Source organism: Equus asinus, chromosome 2, assembly GCF_041296235.1.
Source record: "Equus asinus isolate D_3611 breed Donkey chromosome 2, EquAss-T2T_v2, whole genome shotgun sequence".
In the NCBI taxonomy this organism is placed as follows: Eukaryota; Metazoa; Chordata; class Mammalia; order Perissodactyla; family Equidae; genus Equus; species Equus asinus.
Window position 1 is genome coordinate 143,040,649 of NC_091791.1, and position 6,000 is coordinate 143,046,648.

Consider the following 6,000-nt stretch of genomic DNA (forward strand, 5'->3'; position numbering starts at 1 on the left):
CCTACAGCAAGCCATAGTGAAACTGGCAAAAGTGAATGACAAAGAAAGAATACTAAGGGCAGTAAGGCAGAAGAAAATGACATACAAAGGAACCCCTATCAGGCTTTCAGTGGATTTCTCTGCAGAAACCTTACAGGCTAGAAGAGACTGGAATGACATATTCAAATCTTTGAAGGACAAAAACTTCCACCAAGACTACTCTATCACCGGAAATATCCTTCAGATATGATGGAGAAGTAAAACCTTTCCCAGACAAACAAAAGCTAAGGGAGTTTGCAGCCATGAGATTCCCCCCCCCCCCAAGAAATCCTCAAGAAGGCCCTCAGAACTGAAAAAGAAAAAAGGAGAGAGGGGTTCCAAAGCATGGAGTAAGGAGATAAATAGGTAAACAGAATCAGGACAGGTTAAGAAATACTCAAGTATAGCATTAAGGTTACAGGGAAGGAAAACACCAAAAACTAAGATAATCTTGTCATTTTAACCACAACCTCACAACACAAGATGGAATAAGATGTCAGAAAAACAACTTAGGACGGGAAGAGGAAAGGGACTGAATCTGTTTAAGGAAATAAGAGGCCATCAGAAAATGGACTATCTTATTCATGAGATTTTGAATACAAACCTTATGGTGAGCACTAAACAAAGAAGCACAACAGAGACACAAATAATAAATAAGGAGAAAACAAAGAAACACATCATAAAAAAAAAAACTACATAATTCAACTGGTAGACCAAAACACACAGGACAAGAATAAAGGAAATGCAGGAGAACCAGAAAACGAGTGATAAAATGGCAGCATTAAGCCCTCATATATCAATAATCACCTGAAATGTAAATGGATTGAATTCTCCAATAAAAAGACACAGTGTGGTGAGATGATTAAAGAACAAGATGGAACAATATTCTGCCTCCAGGAAACACATCTCAGCTCCAATGACAAACACAGGCTCAGAGTGAAGGGATGGAAGATGATACTCCAAGCTAATGGCAAACAAAAGAAAGCTGGTGTTGCAATACTTATATCAGTCAAAGTAGACTTCAAGATAAGTCAGTAAAGAGAGACAAAGAGGGGCAGTATATAATGATCAAAGGGACACTCCATCAAGAAGAAATAGCCTTTATAAATGTCTATGCACCCAATACAGGAACACCAAAGTACATAAAGCAACTATTGACAAACCTAAAAGAAGATATTAATAATAGCACAATAATAGCAGAGGACCTCAACACTCCACTCCTATCAATGGATAGGTCAACCAGACAGAAAATCAACAAGGAAACAGTGGAATTGAATGAAAAGCTAGACCACTTGGACTTAATAGACATGTATAGGACACTCCATCCAAAAACAGCAGAATACACGTTCTTCTCAAGTGCACATGAAATATTCTCAAAGATAGACCATATGTTGGGAAATAAGGCAAGCTTCAATAAATTTAAGAAGATTGAAATAATAATAAGCATCTTTTCTGATCACAATGCTATAAAACTAGAAATTAATTATAAGAAAAAAGCTGAGAAAGGGACAAAGATGTGGAGACTAAACAACATGCTATTGAATGAGCAATTGATCATTGAAGAAATTAAAGGAGAAATAAAAAAATATCTGGAGACAAATGAAAATGATAACATACCATACCAACTCATATGGGATGCAGCAAAAGCCGTATTAGGAGGGAAATTCATTGCAATACAGCCACATCTTAACAAACAAGAAAAATCCCAAATAAGCAATCTCAAATTACACCTAAGTGAGTTAGAAAAAGAACAAACTAAGCCCAAAGTCAGCAGAAGGAGAGAAATAATAAAAATCAGAGCAGAAATAAATGCTATTGAAGCAAAAATGGCAGTAGAAAGGATCAATGAAACAAAGAGCTGGTTCTTTGAGAAGATAAATAAAATTGATAAACTCCTAGCCAGACTTACAAAGAAAAAAACAAAGAAAGCTCAGATAAATAAAATTAGAAAGGAAAGAGGAGAAATAACAGATACCACAGAAATAAAATGGATTATAAGAGAATACTACAAAAAACTATATGCCAACAAAATGGACAATCTAAAGGAAATAGATAAATTCTTAGACTCTTACAACCTCCCAAAGCTGAATCAAGAAGAAACAGATACTCTGAATAGACCAATCTAAGGAAAGAGATTGAAACAGTAATCAAAAGCATCCCAAAGAATAAAAGCCCAGGACCAGATGGCTTCCCTGGGGAATTCTACCAAACTTTCAGAGAGGACTTAATTCCTATCCTTCTCAAGCTATTCCAAAAAGCTCAGGAAGATGGAATGCTTCCTATGAGGCCAACATCTCTCTGATACCAAAGCCTAACAGAACAACACAAAAAAGGAAAACTACAGGCCAATATCGCTGATGAGCATAGATGTAAAAATCCTCAACAAAATATTGGCAAATCAGATACAGCAATACATCAAAAAGATCATACATCATGATCAAGTGGGATTTATATCAGGGACACAGGGATGGTTTACCATCTGCAAATCAATCAATGAGATATACCACATTAACAAAATGAGGAGTAAAAACGACATGATCATCTCAATAGATGCAGAGAAAACATTTGACAAGATCCAACAGCCATTTACGATAAAAACTTTTAACAAAATTGGGATAGAAGGAAATTAACTCAACATAATAAAGGCCTTACATGACAAACCCACAGCCAACATCATGGTCAGTGGGGAAAAACTGAACACCATCCCTTTGAGAATGGAAACAAGACAAGGGTTCTCACTATCACCACTCTTATTCAACAATGCACTGGAGGTTTTGGACAGAGCAATTAGGCAAGAGAAAGGAATAAAAGGAATCCAAATAGGGAGTGAAGAAGTGAAACTCTTGCTGTTTGCAGACGACATGATCTTATATATAGAAAACGCTAAAGAATCCATTGGAAAATGATTAGAAATAATTAACAAGTACAGTAATGTTGAGGGGTACAAAATCAACCTACAAATATCAGTTGCATTTCTATACTCTAATAACAAACTTACAGAAAGAGAACTCAAGAATACAATTCCATTTACAATCTCAACTAAAAGAATAAAGTATCTTGGAATAAATTTAACCAGGGAGGTCAAGGACTTATACAATAAAAACTATAAGACATTATTAAAAGAAATAGATACTGACATAAAGAGATGGAAAGAGATTCCATGCACATGGATTAGAAGAATAAACATAGTTAAAATGTCCATAACACCCAAATTCAATGCAATCCCAGTTAGAATCCCAATGCATCCTTCACAGAAATAGAACAAAGAATCCTAAAATTCATATGGGGCAACCAAAGACCCCAAATTGTTAAAGCAATACTGTGAAAAAAGAACAAAGCTGGAGGCATCACAATCCCTGACTTCAAAATGTACTATAAAACCATAGTGATCAAAACAGCATGGTACTGATACAAAAATAGGCACACAGATCAATGGAACAGAACTGAAAGCTCAGAAATAATACCACACATCTACGGACAGCTAAGCTTCGACAAAGGTGCCAAGAACATCCGACGGAGGAAAGATAGTCTCTTCAGTAAATGGTGTTGGGAAAACTGGACAGCCACATGCAAAAGAATGAAAGACGATCATTATCTCATGCCATACACAAAAATAAACTCAAAATGGATCAAAAGCTTGAAGATAAGTCCTGAAACCATAAAACTCCTGGAAGATAATATAGGTAGTACACTCTTTGACACGGAACTTAAAAGGATCTTTTCAAACACCATGTCACCTCAGACAAGGGAACCAAAAGAAAAACTAAACAAGTGGGACTTCATCAGACTAAAGAGCTTCTGCAAGGCAAAAGAAACTGGGATCAAAACAAAAAGACAACCCACCAATGGGGAGAAAATATTTGCAAATCATATATCTGACATGGGGTTAATCTCCATAATATATAAGAAACTCACACAACTAAATGACAAAAAAAAAAAAAAACAAACAGCCTGATCAAAAATGGGCAGATGATATGAACAGACATTTTTCCAAAGAAGATATACAGATGGCCAATAAACACATGAAAAGATGTTCAACATCACTAATCATCAGGGAAGTGCAAATCAAAACTACACGAAGATACCACCTTACACCTGTTAAAATGGCTATAATCAATAAGACTAAAAATAACAGATGTTGGAGAGGGTGTGGAGAGAAGGGAACCCTCATACACTGCTGGTAGGAATGCAAATTAGTGCAGACACTATGGAAAACAGTATGGAGATTCTTAAAAAAACTAAAAATAGAATATGACCCAGCTAACCCACTACTGGGTATCTACCCAAACAACTTGAAATCAACAATCCACAGTAATATATGTACCCCTATGTTGGTTGCAGCACTATTCACAATAGCCAAGACATGGAAACAATCCAAGGACCCATCAACTGGTGATTGGTTAATGCAGATGTGGTATATATCTACAATGGAATACTACTCAGCCATAAAAGAAGACAAAATCATCCCATTTGCAACAGCATGGACGGACCTGGAGGGAATTATGCTAAGCAAAATAAGCCAGACTGAGAAAGACAAACACCAGATGATTTCACTCATATGCAAAATATAAACAAACACATGGACAAAGAAAACAGTTCAGTGGTTACCAGGGGAAGGCAGGTGAGGGATGGGTACAGGGCATGAAGGGGAGCACTTATGTGGTGACAGAGAAGAAATAATGTACCACTGAAATTTCACAATGATATAAACTATTATGAACTTAATTAAAAAATAAAATAAAAAAACACAACCAGCAAAACAAATAATCAAGGCAAAGAGACACATTTTGGGGTGGCAAATTCTGATCCCCCACACTAGCTGGTTTGATATCGACTCATTTGCCAATTTTCTGTGCACCCTGCAAGAGGTTTATAGCATCCCTCTGTAATGTCTTTGTGTCTGTGGCTTTGCTGACCTCCTGGCAAAGCTCATTGTTGGAAGTGGTTCTTGATGTGCTCTTTTCTTTTGGGTAGTTTCTTGCCTACTCTGTATTCACCTGGGCAGGATCTCTCTCCTGCTCCCTTTACTCCGCCTCTTGCTATTGTGATTGTAAGTTGTTAACCTGTAAATGGCTCTTTTCATCCATGCCCTTGATGCTATTTCTGTTGTGTGTCCACTTTCTCATGGTACTCACTTTAGGTAGTCTTTCTTCTCTGTATCTCAGGACAATGCAGGCATATAGAGGATGGTTCTGTGGCCCTCTTCTTAACAAACTCCACAAAAAGTAAATGGCCGTTTATTTCCCTTAGTGTAACTTGTAATCTTGGAGTAAAATCTCTGCGCTCCTATTAGTGGGCTTTAAGGGCAAAAGGAAGACTTTCTGTATTGTCCTGATCTTTAGGATATTTCTAGCTCTCTTCATTTCAAAGTAATCTTGAAAGATGAAAAGATCAAAGAGTTTGTCAGCCCCCTGACTGTTAGCAGCTGTAGGAGAGCTGTTTGCTTGTGATTCTTTACTGCAGTCCCTACAGCTGCTACTCTTCTCTGATGCTCCCTTACAGGGGTGAACTTAGGAAGATAAGACGTTATGACACTGTCATGCTGAAGCCTGGTAGCAGGCCCCCATGGTCTTGTTTTGTTTTATCCTAGCATATATCCTGCTGTTGATTCTGGCTCTGTTAGGACCTCGAGACAACCTCACTCATTCTGAGAAGGTCCTAACAAACGGGGAGAAAACTTTGTTGTTTAGAATGATGTTTCATTAGATCTTAAAAATATTCACCTTCCAGGAGAGTTCCCACTGCTGATATTGTTTATGTGGTCATTGGTGTCTTTCTATGCACTCAAATCACATGGTGTCTTAGTTGCCAACATACACTGAGGACTAATATGAAACATTACCCAACCTTTTCATGCTTGTGCTCTAGATTGTTCTATGTATGGGCAATGTGTTAAAAGGTCCATGACGTTGTGTTTTAGATAAACTTGGAGGAGAATAAATATTTTATAAACGTAAAGCAACAGAAGATTTATGAAATGGT